Source organism: Thermobia domestica, chromosome 11 (assembly GCF_964235325.1).
Source record: "Thermobia domestica chromosome 11, izTheDome1.hap1.1, whole genome shotgun sequence".
NCBI lineage: Eukaryota > Metazoa > Arthropoda > Insecta > Zygentoma > Lepismatidae > Thermobia > Thermobia domestica.
This window is the reverse complement of record NC_137464.1, coordinates 180,693,485-180,719,806: the sequence shown is the minus strand read 5'-3', so window position 1 is coordinate 180,719,806 and position 26,322 is coordinate 180,693,485. Positions and strand designations below refer to the sequence as shown.

The 26,322-nt window shown below is 36.9% G+C and overlaps 1 long non-coding RNA gene across 2 annotated transcripts in view; it reads right to left on the bottom strand.

The window, feature by feature from the left end:
• LOC145664596 (uncharacterized) overlaps positions 1–26,322 on the bottom strand; it is a 127,995-nt gene that overhangs the window by 55,234 nt on the left and 46,439 nt on the right. Inside the window, exons 2-3 of one of the 2 annotated variants that reach the window (XR_014127471.1) lie at positions 18,557–18,726; positions 3,139–4,858 (exon numbers count right to left, since the gene is read on the bottom strand). This is a non-coding gene — a long non-coding RNA (uncharacterized LOC145664596). Of the gene's footprint in view, positions 1–3,138; positions 4,859–18,556; positions 18,727–26,322 lie in introns of those variants that run through there. The other variant, XR_014127470.1, reaches the window with a different exon arrangement.

Here is a 26,322-nt window from a genome sequence, read left to right as displayed (position 1 = left end):
TGAGTACGACCGGAAATTGAAACAACCTATTTTGAAGAAAAAAATTTATTGTTTTAGATTGTCAAAATTCTCAAATGGATTTTTTCTTTCCGTTGCGCTATAAAATTGTTTGGAAGTTATTGTAATTCTTTTTTATTAGGGCCATCACACATAACTTCAGCTTTCAGTAGTACTCATTGTCAACTCAACTGTGAGGTTGACATCTGGTGTCGGTAGTTTGTGGTTCGCAACCTTTCTCACGATGGTTTGTGGATGACGGACTGCAGGCCTGGATGGCGAGTACGATGGAAGAAGCTCTGGAATCATTTTCTTTGGGCAAATTTGAGTTCCATTTTCCGGTTACAACTGGCTTGGTGAATGGGTCAGTGATTGTTGGTGATACCTGCACGGGGCCCAGTAGGTGTCACGACCACCAGTAAGTGATACATTTGCACAGTCCATAGCCCTAAGGAAAGTGAACATCATACAATAATACACACATTTTATTTTTATTTATTTATTTGTAAAATCTTATACGGGTAAACTGCTCCAACGGTAACTGTGAGCGATATGATGGATTACGTCCATCTTATCAACGATGACGCGGTCAGCGTGTTGCATTGGTCTGTCTGGAACAGACATCTTCGGAACAATGTACACAGTCACATGACTCCTCAGTGTACCTCACGACGATAAGTGCTGATCAAAATTGAGAAGCAGCAGACAGAAATCAAACCCGCTCTAATCAGTAGACTACAGTCTCTTCATCCCTGTTCCATGTAACTAAATCCTTACAGAGATATTACAAAATTTTACATTCATTTTTCTTCTACAGTCAACTAATTCCCCATTCATTCTTATGTTATCAATGTAAATAATTCACAATTTTTCTGCAAAGTGTCATGTTGACATCTTCATTTGTTTTCCGCTATAGTTTACTATTTTTTCCAGACTCAAATTTATTTTCATTGTTTGCATGACATATCTAATTTTCGCATTCTCCTCCACACTCACGTTTTCCAAGGCCAATATTCATTTTTTTCTTCTGAACGAACTATTATTTGCAAAACAAGGGATTATCATAATACTGTATTTCTTTTACGCTCCAACTATTTGAATTATTAAAATTGTCATTTGTGTAGAATTCAAGTAATGCTCCTATTCCGTAACGTCGCCAACACCTAGTGGCCCACTTGCCGGTAAATGTCGATCGTCGATATAGCGACGCGTCGAAGTATTGCCGCTAGTGTGCCACTGGCGGCAGGGTTTCGTCGATTCAAAACAGATATCTAGAGTCGTGGTGTTGAAGTTACCACCGCGTAGGATTTCATTTCGATCCGCACTCCTTTAATTCGTCGCAGAGAATTGCGAACGGACCAACACTAACTATAGCCAATCATGTGCATATGGTTATTATTATATATTTTTCCTGACGAATTGTTCGTAAATTGAGTTCCGAGGGTCAAAAGCAAACCCTGCCTATACATCATGAAATGAAAAATTTTGTGATGTGAGCATATACTTGTGTATGAATTTAGATGGCAACTGTTCCCGATCATTATAAAGTGAAGATGGGAGAACTATGAAAAATTAATAGAAGCGCGTTATTTTGTTATAAAGTTATATGACGAATGTATTCTATCTGATCCCAAACTGTTATCGTCGAATATACACGGTAAAAGGAGCACTCTGATTGGCCAAATTAAAAAGACATCAACGATTTATCGCTCTGCAACCGAGGTTTTCTTCATCGCCTCCGTGGCGGTCGAAAGACCACGCGCCTAATAATCATAAGTCGGTGGTTCGCACCCACCCTATGTATCTTTTTAGTGTTTTTAGACTCACCTTAATGTAAACAAATCATGCATATAGACGATTTAACATTTTAGGACAGTAATTTTGTGGTTCACTGGCGTCTAGTCGCATCTCTGCCGCTGGTGGTATAATTTTCAAAACGTAAGTAGGACCACCGTGGATCGTCGCTGCATGACAACCAATTTTGGTGAGGGATCGCTAGTAGTCCACCTGTGATCCACCGACGCTTACGGCATGAGGACCTTCCCATAGTTACATTTGGAAGACGAATAGATCTTGTTTCCATGAGTTTTATATGCAGTCAAAACAATTGAAGCGACTTTTTCGTTTGCCCAGTGGTATAGATATTACTTTTAGTGTTAACAATCTCTCAGTCACTTACCACTTTGCTTTTATTTCCGGCCAAGGAAGTTACTTACGATAATCAGTTTTCTATCATCATCTCATTTATTTGCGATTCATTATTCCTTTCCCTTTGTCTTGATCCTTGTACATGTAGGACGTTAAATTCAGAGATTTCATTTCACTATATCAAAGAAACGTGCAGTGAAAAGGAAATTAATCCTTAGCAGTGTTCTTTGGTCATAAATATATGTCCTCTGGTTATGAATACAAGCACTATAATTATTGTGAACTCACGGTTTAAAGGAACATGTTGGTTCGTTGCTACAGTGTTGCGTTTGTTGTGTATTAAGTATACCATAGGTCATGACCGAGCACATCGTGCCCGTGAGTTTTCTCAAGGTTCGTCCCATGTTCTCATTTCATAAATTTCTAAGAAAATCATGGGAAGTTAAACTGAAAGATTTAATTTTTATTCAGTAAATTACTCTTAATATATCAGTCAAATTTAAATATTTCTTAAATTAATTGTCAAATGGTTAGCCATTATATTTTAATGGAGCGTGTTCACGCTCAAATAAAATTGAGCTGAGCAACATTGCGTTCATCCATTTTCAGGAAATTCTCTCGTTTCCTCCATTTAATCATTACTACATAGCAGGGAATATGTATCCCCTTTCTTTGTTTTCAAATTGGTACATCTTCATATACACTTTATTAAGCGAAACACTTGTTCTCCTCTTACGTTTTCAAAAACGTCCCAAAGATGAATGTTTTACGGACGAGAAATCTAGTCTTGCAACACTAATTAGGTTAATAAAATAAGCACACTTCTTGGCATTTCTTCCTGTTTTGGAATGTATAGTGATAGAGCGCTTCGTGATCGTACAGTTTGACTATCTGCTCCATTTCCTTCCTTTCTTAACTTTTATTTCAAGCATACTTATATGACAATAAACGGAATAGAACTTGTATCATTCACTTTTATTTTGTTAAAAAGACCTTTGTTGGGTATGTGTTCACAAGCACCTACCATTATGTCAGAAGCCTATCAGCTCTCCAATTCATATTTGTTCAACATTTGAACTAGAAGGAACATTTTCAGCGCTAGTTCAGAGAAACTATAAAAATACAATTAACCCTTGACAACCTCTGTTAGTACCTTTAATAAACTGCCAAAGTCACTGTCAGTCTCTTTAACATTCGAATTTCAATTATTTATTTATTGCAATATCATTATAAAAATGGTGTTAATAGATCATAACAAACAAACAAAATAACAAGATAAAATTGACGTATTTTTTCACCGCAAAGCTTTTGCCTATGCATCATGTATTTTCCCTGGCACAGCTTTTGCCAATATATTCTGTATAACTCAACGTTAACAAGTCACTATTCGCCATACATTTACATTTCCTATTATTTATCAACAACAATCAGTTCCATGAGCCCTTGCTTGATCACAATCGCTCCAAGTGAGTTTTGTGCTGAACAAACATCGTTTCCGTGGGTTTTCTCGGGATTCTCCCACTTTCTAATTTCATTACTTATTTCGTGATTATTCACTTGCGTTAATCACCTCTTTCCTTCCTTGCGTTAATCATCTATAGCCGATATGACGTCCCTTCATTCGCACACTGTCATTTCCTAATGTTTCATCAAGAATAAACTCAGCTGTATGAGTCTGGTTTGATCCATGGATAATTAAACTTGTGATATACAACATTATGTTAGTGGCTTTTTTCTCTCGGTTCTTTCGTATTATTCAGTCACTTTTCGTATCTTAAAAACAATAAATTTTGATGGAAAATTTCGTCAAAACTTGTGTGATAAGTACGTCCGCAAAATTACAAATATATAAGGTAAAGTTCAAAAAAGATAATTATTCTCCGCATATTCATCAAATATAATTAAAGTATTAAGTTTCGTCTCATATAGCTTGAGTGTTGGAAAACCCACTAAGGTCTACTAAGACATTTCAATGCATTAAAATTACGTCTCATATAGTCTCAGTACAAATCTTGTTTACGTTTCAGCTTTTTTTAATTGTAAGTCTCATATATCCTTATTGCTGAAAAATTTTGAACCTCTTTTTCAGCTTTTTTAAAAAAATGTAAGTTAAAGTCTCAGTGCTGCAACAAAAGAAAAATTAAAAAAACTTATTTACCTTCACAGCTAAAGAATAATGCAAGAGAGAAAGAATCTAAACACAGAAAGCTAAATAGTTGATTGCCCAGAGAATTTTTTCAAGCAAAAGTTAGGTCAAGAATCATAAAAGAGTGATACTGACAACAAAAGTTCGCTCATCCCCTACTCAAGTGAATCACTTTTCTTTTTCTACGTATACCTGTTCACACATTTTATAGATCTCTTCAGAAAACAAGGAAAAGAAATGTAAAATGAAACAATGAATTTCAAATTTCTATAACTATCTAGCTATTTCTTTTTTTATTTTATAGTATTTACGTTACTTTACAGATTTTTTCTTTCTTTTTATGGGAGTCCGAAGATTTTATCAACATTATATTGTTTACATATGTTAAATAAATAAACAAAAATAGTTTAAAATTCACACATTTTTCACATATATGTTCATTTCTGTAAATATCATAATTAAAATGGTAATTCATGTTTAAGAGGCTTCTCTTCCTCTTTTAATTTGAAGAGACCACATGAATTCGCTTTCTCTTCTAAAAAGTCCATTACATCACACTGCTCCATCCTATAAAGAAAACGAGAAATAACGAGAATTTTAAAACATATCAGATTTAAACATGATTTTGTTGTCACTTTAACAAAAAATAAGGCTAACAAATAATACGAAAAAGTTATCATTCTGCAATAATCTGTAGATTAAAACAATTTTCTATCTAGATTATAGAATCAAGATATTGCTTTTGCTCTTATCGTGGGTAGTGCGCCGTCTTAAGTGAACGTTGTCCCGTGTTTGAGTAACGGTAGGACAATAAAATTATTTTTGTTAATCAATCGACCTTAAATAGGAAACCATAAACCAAGTTCTATCTATATCCAGTGAGGTTCATGTGATTAGCATCCTCCTTTTCGTAAAACCTCGGTGTTGAAACTGAGACGTGAAAAGTCTAAACAAGTTAAAGTCAAATATGTCTATAGTCCGCTGAGGTATATGCTATCAGCATGAATAACCCTCATTTCTATTAATCCAATGTTCTCGGGATTGCTGCCAGAGTGAGTGTTGCTGTGCTGAGCTTTCGTTACCATACAGCGGCAACATCTTCAGAGCTATGTGTTGGAGTATGCTGGTCGTACAATTTATATTGTTGTCTTTAAGAATCGCTGTGTTTCTATTGGTTGTTTTTGTTGGCCAATGGCGTGCTCTGATTTTGCTGGTGGAAACTGCTCTCTGATTGGCTGATGGTTCTTTTCGTACTGAGAAGCTGGATCCAGATGTCAGGTAGGTGATAACCTTCGTCTCTGTTGATGGATGGCTTGTATGTACGGATGAATAGAGATTCATGTATTTTCCTGTCCCAGAACTGTTTGCTTTTCTTTAGTACTTCAATTTGGTCCCACCTGGCCGTATGATTGTATTGTATGCAGTGTTCGGCTATTGCAGATTTTTCAGGTTGTTTAAGTCTGGTGTGTCGCTGGTGTTCTTTCATTCTTTCTTCAATGTTCCTTCCCGTTTCACCTATGTAAGTGGCGTTACATTCACAGGTGATCCTATAGATGCCTGGTGTCTTTAATCCCAATGAATCTTTTGCAGTTGGTAGTAAACTCCTGATCTTCGGTGGAGGGCAGTGTACAGTCTTGATGTTGAATTTCTTCAATAGTCTTGCTAGTTGGTTAGAGGTTTTTCCCATATATGGAATAACTGCAATATTTTCCTTGTCTGCTGTGTTGTCCTCTTTTGTGGTGCAACTTCTGCTACTGTATTTTCTCATGGCTATCTTGATCTGTTTCGACGAATATCCGTTGAATTTGAATACCGTTTCCAGGTGAGACAGTTCTGTGCTTATAGTATCTGGATCTGCTATTTGGTATGCTCTGTGTATTAGAGTATTTAACACCCCCATCTTCTGTGCAGGATGATGAAAACTGGTCGCATCGAGGTAGAGATCAGTGTGCGTGGGTTTCCTGTAGATTGAATGGCCTAGACTTCCATCTGATTTCTTGTATACGAGTACGTCCAGGAACGGGAGTCTTCCTTCTGTTTCTGTTTCCATTGTGAACTGGATGTTGCGGTGTATAGAATTCAGATGCTACAGGAATTCGTCGAGTTTCTGTCTGCCATGGGGCCATATGACGAATGTGTCGTCTACATATCTGTAGAATACTGTAGGTTTGTATGTTGCTGTTTCTAGCGCTTTGTGTTCAAAATACTCCATATAGAAGTTCGCTATTACTGGAGAGAGGGGAGAACCCATTGCCACACCATCACTTTGTTCAAAGAAATTGTCTTGGTAACTGAAGTAGGTAGACGTTAGGGTGTGTCTGAAGAGATGTACTATATCCTTGCTGAAGTGCGATTCCAGGAGTTTAATAGAATCTTCTAGTGGTACCCTCGTAAAGAGAGAAACCACATCAAAGCTGACGAGTATGTCATCTGCGTTTGTCTTGATGCTGTGTAGTAGCTGTACGAAATGGCTGGAGTTCCTGATATGGTGTGTAGACTCTCCTGTTAGTGGCTGTAGCAGTCCTGTTAATTTCTTGGCCAGGTTGTACGTGGGGCCTCCTATGGTGTTAACTATGGGTCGTAACGGAACTTCTTTTTTGTGTATCTTCGGAAGGTCATAAATCCTTGGTGGTATTGAACCGGAAGGTTTAAGCCTCTTCTTTTCTTCTTCATTCAGACTGGAACTTTGTATTAATCTGGAGGTTTTCTTTTCGATGGCCTTGGTTGGATCTCTGTTAATTTTTCTATATGCTGGATCTTCCAGTAGGCATATCAATTTGGAGTGGTAGTCTTCCCTGTTGAGAATGACGGTCGCATTCCCCTTGTCTGCTGGTAATATTATGATGTCATCTGCTCGCAGGTCGTTGTGGGCTTTCCTTTCTTCTCTGGATAGGTTGTATTTCGGCTTCTGCTGCGTGGCCCTCATAAGGACCGTAACGGCTTGTGTGCGTATATGGTCTGCTGCTTCTTGGTCTAAGTGTTTTGTTGCTTGTTCTATTCCGCTTACAGTTTCCATGATGGGAATGTGTTTTGGTGTTGGAGCGAATTTCAGGCCTTTGCATAGAAGACTTGTAGCTGCTTCACTTAGTCTTTTGCTGGAGAGATTCACCACTGCTTTTTCTCTGCTCGGATGAGATGGTTCAGGGTTTTGCTTTCGGTTAAGCTTTTCGAATTTCTTCTTAAGATGAACTGTGTGTAATTCATGCTGCCTGCTACCATGTGCATACGTGATGGAATCTACCCATTCCCAGTCCCAGGTGTGGAGCACTGTTGGTAGATACAGAAGTAGATGCTTCATTTCCCTGTCGAGCTGGTCTAGTCTTCTGTGAAGTTCCTGTATCTGTTCTCTGACTAGAGCGTGGCTGGCCCTGATAAGGACCCGTTGTGCCTTCTTCGAAAAGCTTAACCGAAGGCAAAACCCTGAACCATCTCATCCGAGCAGAGAAAAAGCAGTGGTGAATCTCTCCAGCAAACGACTAAGTGAAGCAGCTACAAGTCTTCTATGCAAAGGCCTGAAATTCGCTCCAACACCAAAACACATTCCCATCACGGAAACTGTAAGCGGAATAGAACAAGCAACAAAACACTTAGACCAAGAAGCAGCAGACCATATACGCACACAAGCCGTTACGGTCCTTTTGAGGGCCACGCAGCAGAAGCCGAAATACAACCTATCCAGAGAAGAAAGGAAAGCCCTCAATGACCTGCGAGCAGATGACATCATAATATTACCAGCAGACAAGGGGAATGCGACCGTCATTCTCAACAGGGAAGACTACCACTCCAAATTGGCATGCTTACTGGAAGATCCAGCATATAGAAAAATTGACAGAGATCCAACCAAGGCCATCGAAAAGAAAACCTCCAGATTAATACAAAGTTCCAGTCTGAATGAAGAAGAAAAGAAGAGGCTTAAACCTTCCGGTTCAATACCACCAAGGATTTATGGCCTTCCGAAGATACACAAAAAAGAAGTTCCGTTACGACCCATAGTTAACACCATAGGAGGCCCCACGTACAACCTGGCCAAGAAATTAACAGGACTGCTACAGCCACTAACAGGAGAGTCTACACACCATATCAGGAACTCCAGCCATTTCGTACAGCTACTACACAGCATCAAGACAAACGCAGATGACATACTCGTCAGCTTTGATGTGGTTTCTCTCTTTACGAGGGTGCCACTAGAAGATTCTATTAAACTCCTGGAATCGCACTTCAGCAAGGATATAGTACATCTCTTCAGACACACCCTAACGTCTACCTACTTCAGTTACCAAGACAATTTCTTTGAACAAAGTGATGGTGTGGCAATGGGCTCTCCCCTCTCTCCAGTAATAGCGAACTTCTATATGGAGTATTTTGAACACAAGGCGCTAGAAACAGCAACATACAAACCTACAGTATTCTACAGATATGTAGACGACACATTCGTCATATGGCCCCATGGCAGACAGAAACTCGACGAATTCCTGTAGCATCTGAATTCTATACACCGCAACATCCAGTTCACAATGGAAACAGAAACTGAAGGAAGACTCCCGTTCCTGGACGTACTCGTATACAAGAAATCAGATGGAAGTCTAGGCCATTCAATCTACAGGAAACCCACGCACACTGATCTCTACCTCGATGCGACCAGTTTTCATCATCCTGCACAGAAGATGGGGGTGTTAAATACTCTAATACACAGAGCATACCAAATAGCAGATCCAGATACTATAAGCACAGAACTGTCTCACCTGGAAACGGTATTCAAATTCAACGGATATTCGTCGAAACAGATCAAGATAGCCATGAGAAAATACAGTAGCAGAAGTTGCACCACAAAAGAGGACAACACAGCAGACAAGGAAAATATTGCAGTTATTCCATATATGGGAAAAACCTCTAACCAACTAGCAAGACTATTGAAGAAATTCAACATCAAGACTGTACACTGCCCTCCACCGAAGATCAGGAGTTTACTACCAACTGCAAAAGATTCATTGGGATTAAAGACACCAGGCATCTATAGGATCACCTGTGAATGTAACGCCACTTACATAGGTGAAACGGGAAGGAACATTGAAGAAAGAATGAAAGAACACCAGCGACACACCAGACTTAAACAACCTGAAAAATCTGCAATAGCCGAACACTGCATACAATACAATCATACGGCCAGGTGAGACCAAATTGAAGTACTAAAGAAAAGCAAACAGTTCTGGGACAGGAAAATACATGAATCTCTATTCATCCGTACATACAAGCCATCCATCAACAGAGACGAAGGTTATCACCTACCTGACATCTGGATCCAGCTTCTCAGTACGAAAAGAACCATCAGCCAATCAGAGAGCAGTTTCCACCAGCAAAATCAGAGCACGCCATTGGCCAACAAAAACAACCAATAGAAACACAGCGATTCTTAAAGACAACAATATAAATTGTACGACCAGCATACTCCAACACATAGCTCTGAAGATGTTGCCGCTGTATGGTAACGAAAGATCAGCACAGCAACACTCACTCTGGCAGCAATCCTGAGAACATTGGATTAATAGTAGACGCCAGCAAAGCTTCAAAATCATACCTCATTTCTATTCCTGGTGGGCCAGGTGCCCCTGTCTCGTATAACCACCATTTCAAGGGTTCTAAACTTGATACAATTCATACTGAAATACATTTAAAGTTCACCGGTTGTAAAATTAGCTGGCTTTAGGCATCGGAAATCTCATGTTCGCTTCCTGGTTAAAAAAAACCTTGTTAATCTATTATGTTCATGCACAGTAAAAAATGGTTCTGTTAATTCACCTCAATTTTAACACAGTGCAATGGTTCCAGCGTGACTACCACTATGCGGTGTTAGTTCAACACAGACCCCGCGGTGTTGGCGTTTAACACAGGGGTGTTACGTCTTTAACACAAAACCGGTATTGAGCGGTGTTAAATTCGGATCTGTGTTAGTACTTTTGTCGGTAGTGTGGGGAGTGTTGAGTGTTACTTGTGGCGGTGTTCCACCTACACGAAGAAAGTAACACAGTGTGTAGCGTGTTAATTATTTTGTCTGTAGCTTCAATTCATAAGCTTTTATAATTAGATACCCAACATATTTCGCAATCACGCAGAAAACAACTCCGAAGATTCCATACTTATGTTAATTTAACACATAGGCTATGTGTCATTTCAAATACCAGCATTTAACACACAACTCCAAATGAAGAGTGAGTTGTTCTAGAGTTGTTCTAACCACCTGTTTGTGTTATATTTTAACACAACCGTGTTAACACATAGGTATGTCGTTGAAATAACAACATTTTTTTACAGTGTGTTTGCAATAGCTTCAGTGATAAAAGAAAGCATGCTAACTTCAAATCCAATCAATTCTATTTTCTAAACCACATCTTCTCTGGTGTATACGAATAACACACCAACTGTTCTTCAATAAGTACCTTTAAAGCATAACTATAAAATGTTAAACTCAAAAGTACAAACACCTATGTAACTTTCGTCCAAGCAAACGATATGGTTCTATAGATGTCCCTCCAATTCAACACGAATTAATTGTAAGTTCATAGTAAAATCTCATCATAATTCTAAGTAGATTGTTATATATCATCATTGTATAATCACAAACACAATCACAATGTTCCATAGACAATATAATGCAATCACAGTATCTCAATCATTTATTCTGGCATATTATTCGATAGTAAAAATGTTTTGGTAAGAAGAAAAAGATTCAACTTAAGGTCTTAGGCGTCGCAGCACGACTGAAGGTTGCACACACACACTAATAAGGCCCTTACTACCTGGTAGTTTCCTTTAAAGAGAACAAAAATAAAAACAAACCCTCACTTTCTTACATATCTTCGTTTTTTCAATATGTATAACTAAGTGACTACGGTGACAAATGGTAGGGCAATATAAATCAAGAATAATTCCCAATACACAGGTTCCAAAATACGAGTATGTTATTTAAACACCGCCTTCTTTTATCTTATGATTTTCTTTCAATACAAAAAACAATTCCTTCCATTGCAATAGAAGGTGGGGTGTAACACTCAACACTTCCCCACACTACCGACCCTGACATGGTGTCGAATTAACACCGAAAATACTAACACAGATCCGAATTTAACACCGCTCAACACCGGTTGTGTGTTAAAAACGTAACACACCGCCTGTGTTAAACGCTAACACCGCGGGGTCTGTGTTGAATTAACACTGCACAGTGGTAGTCGCGCTGGAACCACTGCCCTGTGTTAAATTTGAGTTCAATTAACACAATCATTTTTTACTGTGTGGGACGTAAGACTCAAAGATTTCATTTCATTTTCCAAAAGTAACTATATTCATTAACAGCCTGTTCCTTTATATCTAATGTTACCTATGTAGAAAAGTTAATGTTTAGAATTCTTTTCTATGTTCGTTTCCTTATGCAAGCAGACGGGATACGGACAAAATCTCGCAACCAAAACACTGCCGCCCAAAATCTCGCAGGCCAAAACCTCGCCCACCCAAAACCTCGCGGGCCGAAATTTCGCCGGGCCAATATCAGGCCTGACTAAAACATCGCGTGTCCAAAACCTCGCCGCCTAAAACCTCGCATGCGCAAAACATCGTCACCCAAGATCCCGCGGGCCAAAATCTTGCCTGGTCAAAACCTTGCCGTCCGAAACCTCACGGACCAAAATCTCGCTTGGTCAAAACCATGTTGGATGAAAACTCTCCATAAAATTAACCCAATAAGTTCCTTAATATGTAATTCCAAATTCCAAATATCAATAAAAATAAGAACAAGAACAAGAAGAGACTTAAGTAACATGTTTACCTCTCTCCCTGGAATGAGCTCAGCTTCTTAGGAAAGTCAGAAATATAGCGAATGAAAAAGATTCATTCAATCTCCCTCTGTACCCCCTTTCGGAGGTTTATTTTGTAAAACCACGTCCTATCGTATGATGTAAGAAGGAACATTTATAAAAACTTGAAGATTCTAAGCCTAATAGTTTCGGAGATCTGGGGAATGACAAAAGAATATTCAAGCATCATCCCTGCCCCATTATGACCAGTATTTCGTGAAACGCGGGGGTCGTATTTCGAATTTATGGTGCAAGGCGAACCATATGAAAAATTTCAAGGTTTCACACATAACTTTTTCCGGAAATTTGGCAAATAAAACTATCAAGCGCACTCCAATGTATCCTTAGGACACACATTTCGCCAATCATGATTTTGTTTTACGATACAACGAGAACATTTATGCAAATTTTCAAAGTTCTATGCCTAATAGTTTCAGATTACGGGTGAACTTCTAAAAATAACATAAAACACTGGTGCAAGAAAAAGATATAGAAATATACAAAATTTCAAGAATCTAGAACTAATATTTTCATAGATCTGTTTATAAATAAATCAGCGAGTGAGTCAGCGAATTTATTCTATTTATTCTTTCATTACACGTAAATATCTCAACCTCGCGTTAGAAATTTTTCGTCATTATTTTAATGCAATTACGTGTTCTTACTAAATATATACATATAGCAATATATATTTATTATATATACATATACATATAGCAATATATATACATATAGGCAAATTATTGACGCGGGGTTTTGGCCAGGGAAGTTTTGGGGGCAAGGTTTTGGGGTTTTCGCTGCAAAGTTTCGCCCAAATCAAGCAGACAAACACCATAATAATTCATTCTGTCACAATTGTAATTTTTATTGATTTATACTATAAAATAAATTAGGACCCACTTCTAATCAATAATATATCGTTGTAGACAAACTCCAAAGCAATTATTATTGCTGTAACCCTTCATTTTAGCTGTCACATTTATAAATCATTCTATCAGAATTGTCATTTTTATTCATTTATACTATAAAGTCAATTAAGACCCCCGTCTACTCAATAATATACTGTTGTAGACAAACTCAAAAAACCTATTATTATTGCTTTAACCATTAATTTACCTGTCATATTTATAATTCATTCTATCACAACTGCCATTTTAAAAATTAATTACACTAAAATTAATTAGGATCCCCGTCTACTCATTAATTTTAACCAATCATATTATAATGTATGGGCGATAGATATTCCTCACTCTACTAGGCTGAATTCGATGCCACATATTCTACTAGAAAACGTTCAGTGATAAATATCGCTTTTGTGTGAATTTTAGATTCTCGTTAATAAGAAACCCATATTACTGGAGACTGCTCGTAGGAATCACGGCAAAATTACCGTGTGTACTTTGACATTATATTTCATCTGGAAATAAAACGCCTTAATCAGATTTGGAGATCGAAGATTCCATGTTACGTTTCGGAAACAATACCACTACCAAAAACACGGAATTTAAGTATAGTTTACTCTCTTTTCTGCCCTTCTATCTTTTCATAGTTGTTTCAAGCTGCGGTAAGGACCATAAGCAACGCATCTGGTGTTACATAACATTGATCCAAAAATATTTTTGCTAAGCTCTCTTGGTTTTCATTGAAAATAGAATCAGAAAAATAGTATTTGCTTTAGGGACTTTTAGAAAAAGTGGGAAAATTAATTTCATCCGAGTAGTATTTGAATACAATATTAGTTGGGAAATTAACATTCGTGTCCAATTAAGTTATATTTCCTTATCGTGAAAATTAAGGTTCACTTCGTAGAGTGCATGATTACAATTCTTAGTCTCGAACTCAGTACTTAATAGAAAACTCGATAAGGACACATTCAAAACCAGTCTTAATCTTCGATAGCCTGTAAGATGAAGTTCACACTTAAAAAGAAACTACACTACTCTTTCACTGCCTTTCCTTCCATTATCATTATTGTTTGTTATTTCCCATCCACATACAACAGTAAGTATATAATAATAAATTTCTACACTGCGAAAAAATGCGCCACAAAACGCACAAATTACGATGCAAATTTAAATTTGCTTAGCAATTTGCGACAAATAAACCAAAATCTAAAAATAAATAAATGAAAAGTTGATTATATGTTATAAACGAAATATCATGCACCAGAATTTAGTCAGATATAAACAACGAAAGTATGAAACATTCAGATTATTTAGAAGTCTCATTTATATATGTTCTTTTATACAGGAAATACAAATTACAAATGTAGTTGCGTACTGTCAGACACAATACCAGCAAACTTGTTCATACACGCTAATAGCTGTCTGTAATTTTCGAGATTTATCACGTAACTGTGAATTGACAAAAGTTGCGTATTATGTAAATCAGCATTTCCCAACCTTTTTCAACTTGCGGCACACTACGGGTGTAAGTTGAATTCTCGCGGCACACTCATATTATTATTATTTTATTCGTAAATATAAAATACCGTGGTATTTTTTTCTATGATTGCTGATCTTCTCACAGGAAAGAAAGCTCGATCGCTGGTTTTTTTCCCCGTGGTATACCATTATGCTTATTTTTCATTCTAATTTAAAAATAGAGAACAATTGCACTGAAATATAGGACTCAGGTTTTTAAAAATACACTTTCTTTTTCGAAAACTGTATCCAACCTTTCACTAAGAAGGAAGAGCACTACAGAATAACGAACGAACAATAGAATAGATTGGGTGATCTTGTACTTTAATAACACAAATGTAGGTAATTTGTAGCTATACATGTTTGCTTTACCTAAGGGAATGAATGATATTTTAATATTTCAAGTTACAAAATATTCTGCAACAATAAAGAAGCAATAATGGTCATAATAATGATAACAAATACTATTTTCAACGTTAAAAATGTACAGAAAGGTTACACAGTACTGTAGATTCAACAACAAATATACGGTTACACAGTATGAAACTTATAAGAGATAAGAGATGGCGCTGTAAACAATAAGTATTGGGGAGCTTTGCTCTCAATATTTATATAATTCATTACTTTTGACTATTTTACTATTTGTGACAATCTTATTACACTGTATTTCAATTTTAATATATTCATGCGCCGCTTATCCTTTATTATTACAATAACAGTGTGAAAAACAATTATACTTCAAACAGGCAATTTCGGCCATTTTGGTTCGTGCCATTTTAGTACATATGCTTATTTCAAACAAATTTGATTTAAAACAAATTTAGTGAAATAGTCCACAAGGCTCTACGGCTGGGACTTCCTTTATGATCTTCCGAAAGGGAGATAAGTGAAACTGAAAACTTATAATTTATTAACATCGTTGATCTACGTTATAATTTTTGAATATTTTATGAAGGTTTAAATTGTTCAATAATATTAGTAATGTAACATTATTTCAATAATATCTATTGAAGGTAGCAATTGTTTAATAATAATATATGAAAGTTACAGTTTTTCAAAAATAGTTAAACAAGTCGGTGCACGAAGTAAAATTAATGTGCAACTTGAGCTTGATGTTCTTTCATAATCTTCTTCAATTGTGGACTGATAGTTGTTAAAAAAATACACCCTCATGTCGTGTTCTGGAGTTAACAGTTGTGACCCGTTCTTACACTTGATTGTGTTCATTGCAGAAAATCCTACTTTACTTAAGTAGGATGTAGAAAAGGGACTATGAACTTTGTAGAAATAGTTGTATATTCTCTCCGGAGAGAAATCCAGAATGATACCTTGTCTTCTTGTGAGTGCCGGAGCTTCAAACCTCGGTCATTAGTCACATCGACTATAGTACTCGCGCCGAGTCGTGAAGCTTGGGCTCTAAACCAATCATAGAAATATTTTGCTTGAGCTCTAACACATCGGAAAACTTCGGTACAATCCGTGGAGCCGCTTCCCGAGCGCACACTAAGGGAAACGTCAAACAGCTGAAATTCACCAACAATGTTGCCAAACTTTGAAGTCATATTAAACGAGTATATAAAAAAGGCATTTAAAAATTACCAATAATAACACTGCACAACAATAACTACTGTAACAACTATTCTAAAATGGTAACAATAGCACAATAGTAACAACGAAAATATAACGCAACAAAAAAGAATTAACAAAACGGAACTTGACGCCAATCCGACAACACTGTACTCTCGGGAGATGTTTTCTGTGTAGCGAGAGAGACGACACTGACAAAATTTGATGGGTGGGGGTTGACGATTGGAACACACCCTCGTGTTCTATTGGGTGGTGAAATCGGTAGATCTAGGTCAAGCTTCACGACTCGGCGCGAGTACTATAATTCACTTTTTTCCTGTACATTTAATTCTGCTGACTGTAGGACAGAAGGCGCAAAGGAGTCTCTCGCTTAGTCAATCGAATTAAACTGAAGCGTAGGAAAATACTTCTCAACTTTAGTACACAACACAGACAATGTGTCTGAAATGAGTAGAGGTCTGCGCGGATGCGAATACCCGCGGATATAAGCATCAAAATGGGTATCTGCGGATATATATTTCGTTTCTGTGTGGATAGCGGATAAAGTTGCGGATATGGTTTCCTACATCTTTTCCCTACCTAGAAAAACGCTATGAAATTTGTGATGATGGTGGAAAGAGCACTAAGAAAAGTTTGTTTTGAATTAAAAGTTTTAAAACCGGTTGAAAAATACCTAAAATCAAAATAAGTGTGTTTGAAGCTTGTGACTCATTGACAGCAAAAGGACAAGAAATGACACGAGAGAGTTATCCCTTTTATTGCTCTTTTCAATAGCTATTTAAAATGTGTTTTAAATTGTTTTTCGAAATCATGATTATTATAGAATATGTAAGTTGTATATATTTGCTACCTTATTGTCTGCGGATGAGGGTGCGAATAGAAGACTGCGGATGCGGTACGAATGCGGATGCGATATTTTATATCCGCGCAAACCTCTAGAAATGAGTGTTGAGACTTTTGTGTCGATTTTACAGCACTTTGTAATCTCAAATATCACATTTGTTTTGTTTTCTAATTCTGACCTCCCAAAATGAGAGTTTCTCCCTAAATGAGAAAATTTTGTCACTTAAGGTTAGAATATTTTCCTTTTTTCCCCTGTATGCATTTGTTCAGCATATTCAATGTTTGGAATATGTCGGTAAGAAAAGTAGCTTTATTGCAGCAAGAATCATCACTAAGGAAATCGACACTTTCGCTTTCTTCTTGACAGAAAGAATAAAAGAAATTGTTCTTTAAGTGCATAAAATCTTGACAATACACGACTACGAGACAACCATCTCGATTTTGTCGCGGCACATCAGCGACCCATTCGCGGCACACCGGTTGGGAAACGCTTACGTAAATTGTGGGGTTACTGCACATTGAAATCGTATTAAGTGGGCTACACATATTGGCGCGTAAAACTTAACATTGTTCTATTTGCATCTAAGGAAACTGTGAGTATCCATTTCTATCGTATCTCAGTGTTGCGACCAGAAATTGATATTAATGTAAATTTAATTTAATTGTGTTGTATCCTTAACCGGGGAGCTTTTAATCCTTTTGATATATATATATATATATATATATATATATATATATATATATATATATATATATATATATATATATATATATATATATATATATATATATATTAAAGGAAATTTTAAACTTTCAGTTAAGTAGATACTGGTTTAACATTATTCATACAAGCTACAAGTGAGTTCATGAGTGAAACAAACTTTGGTTCGATCAGAATGAAACAAACTTTTTAAACCATACCATGCGCTTGCATGCTTGATGTGCGTGGAAATGGTAATTGAGCATAATTCTTAAAAACTCCTCTCTACAAAATTATTTTTGGAAAATTTTGTGTCCTCTGGAGGACCCCGGCAAAGAATATATGAACATAATGTACCTTGAAAAATAATACTGTTATCCAAATTTTATTGCGATATCTAATATCTTCAATACGTGTGAATGAAAATATATTTCCCTATCGTGTTGGCAATATAAAAGTTCATAGGACATATAACAAAAAGCACATGAAGTTTCAGTTACGTAGTTGCTTCAACACTGTTCATACGAGCTACGCGCCTTGTATTCATTTTCTTTAGAATAAAATAAACTTACAAAAGGTTTCATGCGCATGCGTGATTAATATGTGGAAAGGGAAATTCTGGATAATTCAAGTTTTTTCCCACCAAAAAATCCCCTTGGAAAATTCTGTGCCCTCTAGAGTAACTCAAGCTACGAGTACAGAAACACAATGTACCTTAAGAAATACTATGTGTGCGCCAAATTTTATTGCGATATCTTCAATAGGTATGATCTGAAAAATAGTTGCCTATCCTGTTTAACAATACAAAATTTTATAAACAATAAAACATACATATTGCAGAAATATACAAAAGTTTAACATGTCTTACATTCGTTTGCCGAAGTGCATTTTCCAATAACTACCATCGGCGTTACAAATCGCTTTCTCACACCTTTCACACTGCAAAATTCTTCGTTTCCTTTTTCTTCCTTTCAAATAAACTACCTTACAGGTTGAGAGGTCGGAATAGCGTAGTCATGAGGTTCAATCTGAATTGATCTAGAAAATATAGAGAAAATATTTTCAATGTAATAAATATTATACTACAATGACATGACTACAATTCTTATTGGTACAGTAGTAGTAGTAATATAATTCAGAGTGCATTAAAAGTTACAATTGGCTGTATTATTAGTGTTTCCCTACGAGACAATAAATTTCTCGTCTCGCTTCGATTCCCGTCTCGAAAACGACGCAAGAGTTTACACTAGAAGTACATATTCAAATTCGAGACGAGACGAGAAACGCGACAATCCTCATTCTTGTCTCGTTTTGTCTCGTGGACAACACTAATCATTATTGCTTAAACTTTAGAATAAAGATGTAAACCTTCTTTCAGGAAAATGTACAAAGAATTTTAATTTTTTACATTTGGAAGAAACTAATCCATTAAGGGTGTAGAGTGCTTTTTCCAAGACTTCTTAAGATAAGTATTTGTTCATTTGTCATATAGGTACAAATTGCGAATAGCAAAAATCTAATCAAGTAAGTTTATATTATGGTTCATAAGAATGCACTAATCAGCCCGTACCTGCGAACGGGCTACAGGGTCCTTTGTCCAGATTGGCACATTAAAAAATTAAGATTGTAGCATTGAATAGGAGAAAATAGCTGTTCGCGAGAAAGACATTATCGGACACCTCGAGAAGGTCGTTTTCTAAGTTTGATTTTCGCCTTTACTTTGTATCCTAGAACATGTGTTTCGTCTTTTCATCAGTTTTTGGTTACGCAGAACTGACTACTAACAAATAAGAGCGAGTATAAATTTTCTTAAGCCCAAGGGCGCAAAATACCTCAATACGGACCTGAGTAAGATAAATGATGGCCCCCATTTGGGACAGGCCGTAGGAGACCGGAAGGCTGGATGCATTACCCCTCGCAGCGAACGCGACCTAGGTGACTATTCGGTAATTTTACTTTCCCCAATGTTATAAATCATACTGTGAGCCAGTCAGGGTTTCCAGGTCTTTTTTGCCAGGTCCAGGTGTATAATAGCAAAGTTTTAATGCTCTGCACAAAGCATCTTACAAGCAGCTGTTTCTTGCTAAAATCCCCTTGCCTGGCAACACGTCTTTCCTTTTTTCATTCCTTTAGACATCTTTAAACAGCAGGCGGTCTATTGTTTCGAAACGCACCAAATACGCTCGAACCGACGTTTTCTGTGGGTTTTTATTGCTTTCGCCTTTGCAACGTATTCTGGTTAGTCATCCATATGGTTAGCGTATTCCAAGCGTACGTATGAGCAATAAAAACGCATTGCGAATACATCGAATAGCTGCCCACTTACTTCGACAGAGGATGTAGTCAACACCACAGGTGTCTCCTGAGGGAACTCACGTCCATTAAAAAAAATAAACTTCTATCGCTTCAACCTAAGGAAAAAGAACTTGTCTAGCATTCTAACTATAGTATACAACACTTACGGAACTGGGTAAGTTTTCTTTCCTTAGTTTGAAACTATAGTTTATTTTTTATTAATGTGACTTCCTTAAAGAGTCGCCATTAGTCAGCACCATGCTCCGGTCACATTTACCTCCTTGGTTTACCACGTACCCATTTTACAGAGGTTAGATGAGTCTCTGAGCTGAATTGGTAACGAACGTAGAGCGGGAAAATTCTCCTCCGCTGTCACCGAGGATAGAACCCGAGCCCCTCAGTTGGTAGACAGACACCTTACCAGCTATGCCATTGAGTCTGTATAAATTTACTTACAGTGTCTATACATATGTATATCTATACTATTATAGAAATGACTGACTCATCATCGCCCAAGGCATACCAATTTAGATAGAAATGTGAAATTTGGAGAGAATCAGAACTCCTTTCTAACAGAAGCAAGGGATAAAGGGAAAGGTGAACAATTTCTATAATATTAACATTTCCCTCTATTTATTCAGAAAATCCTTGACGTAAAGATGTGCTTCAGTCAAAGATGTGAAGTTCGGAATTTCAGTTCGTAACTAAAAATAATCGAATATGTATTTAAGCGTTTTTGCAAATTTCTTTTCGAAGGGAAAAGGGAGGGATGTCTATAATATTACATTTCGCACTATTTATTGAAAAACTGTCAAATTTGGCTTAAGCTGAAAGTACAGATGCAAGAGCTCAAAAAAAAAAAAAACAGCTCTGTTTGTTTTAAGAAGAAAACAGCATTTTTCCTCGGAATTTCTGGGATTTTTAAGTATTTAAATTTTAGTGGAGAGATAGCAGTGCATTTCATCTTTGTCTTCCATTATAACACGGAAACAATTTAATAATGTACTACATTTAGAAGAAAAAATCCTGAAAAATTCAATACTCACGCAAAATTGGTCATGCGATAGGGAAGAAAAAGTACAAATCCGTGGCTGCAGTGGGTTTTCTAGTACCAACAAATTTTTTACAGAGCAATTAGGCTAACGTTTGTCAACAAAATTGGTTTAGTAAACAAAATTAATAGTGTTAGCAATAAATATTTTGAGGAAATACTAGAGTTATTGGAACAAAATTATGATTTAAAATGTATGCATAAACTTTAACTTCATCATAATTCAAGGGCGAGGGGAAAAAAGTTTAAATGCTGTTCACACGTTTCTTATTTCAAAAACGTTGACACTATATAACAGTAAAGAAACAAGGAATCCTGTGAATCATGATGTTTAACATCCTACCCAAAATAGCTGTTTATGGTTTAGTTTCGTAAACTGAAGTCTCTAAAGCTTAGAACAAAATGTTTACCGAATGGAGAACGAGATGTAAGCAAGATTCAATACCAAAATTAAAGTGGTTTTGTATTTGTCTCTTGGTATATGGTATTTTTCCTCCTTCCAGAGTGGATTTAGGCAACCAGTACCTTGTATATCAATATTTATAACTTCCAGGTTACTTGGCAAGATGATTATGCAACCAAAACGACACTTAGAATATATGGGTTGCATAACTCACACTCGTTGGTAACAACTGTCATGCCAGTTTGAAAGTCAATAAAGACATCGAGCTCCGGACAAGACACAGAATTCACAAATACTGGAGGTTATAAAGGCACTTTCTTAATGTAGAATCCACAACAGGGAAATGAAAGTGGCGCTTGAACAATATTGTCAATATAAGTAAAAACCGGAGGAAATTTCCGGGTTTTATCCAAAAATCTAACTTTTTTATAAAAAAAAAGAACTCCGTCTCCCACTAAAAAAAAAAAAAAAAAAAACATTTTTTGTACCTCTGGTCGGAGGTATAAAGTTTAGTATAAAAGTTCGGTTTATCTCAACTGAAAATAAAAGAATATATGGTCAGCGTTTTCGAAAATTTCGCATAAAATTTCGCTGAAGGTGGTGTGAAACTCTTATCTAGAAATAAGGGAATACGTACTTCAGCGATTTCGAAACTTTCATACCTACGGGGAGAAAGAGTGCAATTTGTATAATATTCATGTTTCTGACTCTTATATATTCAAAATATGCTCAATGTAAAAATTCTTTTAAATTGGATGTCTGAAATTTAATATATAATTACTAACCTTGAATAATAATAATAATAATAATAATAATAATAATAATAATAATAATAATAATAATAAGAAGAAGAAGAAGAAGAAGAAGAAGAAGATCTAAATAATGTTTGTGTCTGCCATCAGTTTTTCGCATAAACAAGAGCTATCCAGATCCACAAATCTATATATATAAAAGAGAACGTACAATTTTTTGTCCGCTCATCACGCTAATACGGCTGAACCAATTTCTTTCATTTTTGGGGGGTTATTAGGATTTGGACCCTAGATGGTTTTTATCATATCACTTTAATTTTTAATTACCAGTGTCTTGAGATAATTGACCATTCAGGTGTCCATAACGTACAAATCCTTTGTTATTAGTTCATCATAGGTAAAAATAAACGTATTTATATGCAACCCGCATGACCGTGTCACTCGGCGGGTTAACATAAATGACAGGCGATATACAGCGGAAAATAGCTTGAATCTTCTGTTTAAAATTTTTTAATTGATTTGCTTATTTTTACAGACACTTTTACAATATGCCAGCACCGGGATGACCGCAGCGAAGCGGGGCGGGTTAACATAAATGACAGGCGATATAATGTTAAGATTTACTGCAATCTTCTATGGTTTTTATCATATCACTTGAAAGCGAAAAAGTAAAAATTATCTAAGTAACAAAGTTTATTGCGTTCCGGGGTGACCGCAGCGAAGCGGGGTGAACGCTGCTAGTTTGGTATACAGATGGATCTCCACAGATCTAATCGAGTCCCAAGCCTTTTCTTTTTTTTCGATTTTTGGCTCAGGCAAATTTATCAGAAAGGATTTAAATTAAATGTATGCACATTTCTCGGGCTTCTAAGAACGCCTTGCCTGTCTGCAACCAACCTTACATGTTGGTTATGTGGGCTTACATAACACCAGAAGAGAAATACTCAAGTAATATAATAAGAACACTCTTCTTTTCTTTATGTTTTTCAGGTTATGAATTAAGACCTGATAACGAAGGGTGCTTACAGCTAGGATAGGAAAACGTGTTTCCGCGTTTTTGAGAATTCATCCCCTAAAGGAGGCAAGGGGAGCAATTGCTATATTGCTAATTTTGTATATAAAGTTGAGTTTATAGGCTATACTTTTGTCCGTTATACAAAGTCATAACCACTGATTTTTTTTTTCTGTCCATTATCTAGGGTTCTGATTAAACTACGAACAGGAGTCGAACGAAATTTTGCGAATAAAAATGATATTTGTTTAATGTTAACAGCTTTTTATGATTCTTCTAACAAAATACTTCAATTTCTGAAATAAGAACTGACCAAATCCATATTTTCTTCAAAAAATACGTGGTTGTGTGGTTAATTGGTCAGTTGATTCGAGGTTTAGCTTCTCTTTGCACTCCCAATTCTATATAAGACATAGACCTACAGTTTAACGTGAGATCCGAACCAAATGACCTGTCAGAACTGACTCCCAACGCCGAAAACTCGTACGCTAAACGATACAAGCAGTCGTTGTCCAGTTAGTAATGACAGATAATAGAGCCGGCGTTAAGAAATAAAAATAAAAATACTCAGCTTCTCTGCCACAGCTGCCGGTTTTACGAAACACGGAAGAGCAATCGGGTTAAAGCTAACATTTCTTTAAAGCACAAAAGAAGAATAAAATCAAATGCTAAAATTAAATTTTAAATGTTGCCTTGTATCTTTATATTTCTACTCGAAAACACATGATATACAATGAATCCCGACTCGACCGAACTTACTGTGCTGTTATCGGCAGGTGTAGCCTACTCAGTCGGTTTCCGCGAAGCGAGGTCCATCGCAATCCTTTCCCGACTGCTTACAAGCGTGTGTTGGGAAAAACAAAAGTTACAGACTCCGAATCTGTTCCGGTCAAGGTTACTAGGGGTTCATGAATTATATAAAAACAGCATACAGTCCGTTACTATTGTTTCGAGCAATAAATCCGCATGATCCTGCTGTTCCTTATCATATTGTATGTATTTTGTCATTATATAACTTTATTTTTAAATTTCTCAAATGAAAATTAAATAAATCTACTTGTATATTAAGTAAAGACCTTTAAAAATCTCATTTAAAGTTAGTTTCAGTTTTGATTATGAAGATACTACCAGTTAACTGAGAAAGGAACAAACTACATGCAGTTAGCATGCGAGCCCTTGGAGCAGGAGAACCGGTTCGATCCCCGGTTGAAGTTCATATAGTTCGGTCCTACCTTAAGCTGTAGCTCTAAGTCTTATATAATTTCAGTGCTAAACGGGACGCTAAAATCCAAATCAACGAATCAATCTACACGCAATCCAATATTTGAATGCAACAGGCACATCATAAAGACAGAAATACAATTAACGTAAGTTAACGCGATATTTACCAATGATCAGGAAAAAAGAATTTACAGAAATGACGTTTATTTACGTCGTAATCATATTATTTTATGAAAAACTAGAACTATTTTATTGTCAAAGAATATCCACATATACACGCATTTTCTTAATTTCTCTTAAAAACATGTTTCTGTTGTAAAAAATGATAGTAGTGTCTCAATTCAATGATTACTGATAACTGCTATAATCAGATATATAACTGATGTGTATATAGTATATATTATTATTATTATTTGACTATTTATGTGAAGTAACTAACACTATGGTTCATTAAAAAACTCAAGGTACAACACCGCAAAAAATCTTTTCAAAAAAATATTCCAGAAAACGGCATTTCTGAAGAGGACAATGAACCTTTTCACTATAAATACATAACTACAGAGGTTGTTCAGCCTACATTCGGCCAATTTCAACTTACCTAAAAATTTAGAAGAATCCACGGCGCCAGGTCCGTAAGTGTTCGATGTGTTTCTCTCGGTTCCTAACAATAGCCCGACAGCGTAATTTCCACTGTAACAGGCTTCTCTGAAGAACTGGGAGGGGAATCTTGTCCCATTCCCTTTGCACAGCTTTTCAAAGTCCTTACACAGTTGTTACACGCCGTTTTCCCAAAGCCCGCTTCAGCAATTCAAATCCACAATAGTCCATAGGACTTGCATCTGGAGATTTAACAGGTACCTCATTGAAAGGTATCACCTGTATACCACTTGCCTCCTCCATCTCCCTGTAGAATGCGAGAGACGATCGTGAGGTGTGATGAGGTCTTGTCCATGTGAATGCGCACCAGATTGGCGTCATTTCCGTACATTGTGTGAATCTCATGTTCGTAGATCGACCTCATACTGCGAATTTATTTTGCACTTCTTCGCCACCCTACGAATCTTCAGTTTACCTCGGTAACAGTAGCCAGTAACGACCATGAACCCTTTTGGGAAGGATTCTTTACAGACACGGACCCACCTTCTGAAGTTCTTGGCGCCTTTCTCTCGGTACATGATGGCTCTCGGTTTGCCGCAGTCGAAAAGGTAAATCCATGTTTCATCGAGCGTTACGACGTACATCCACCGACGTACATCCAAATGCCGTACGTACAGCTTCCCGGCGTTACACTTTCATTCCTTTTTGTGGGCATCCGTAAGAAGATGGCAGCGAGCTTTCATGACTTTTTCCAGCTTGAGTTGATGGTGTAACGTCCGGCTCACAGTCCCCAAAGATTCGTCAAGACGATTAGCCATACAACTTTTTGTTGGCGGATTTTCTTGCATTGCCATTTTGCGAAGTTTCCTCTGCATTATGGAGGTGGCCTTGGTGCATTCCCGCTTCCTACGCAACTTCGTTGGTGATCCTAATGGTGGAGCTTCGTTGCCCTTGTACTTTTTAGTAACATTTTTATTCCACTTAAGCTGATGTTGCAACCATTCTTCTTGCACTGTTTTCTAATGACAGAAACACTAAAGTGGGCGTCATAAAGAGCCGCAACATAGCTTTCCCAAAACCGGCTTAGTTTGGACGGCATTTTGGTCACAGAGCAGAAACCCACACACTTGGAAACAAATTTAACACAACACTCACAGCAATGGTTCTGTTTTGTGCGTTATTGTCGTCCGCGCGGAAAAGCAACTCTGTTCCCAGAAAGCCACTGCACAACACTGCAGGACGCCATGAGCCAGGTCGGGTGAGTCCATTCTGCCCGGGAGGGGGAAGGAACGAAATCGGCCAA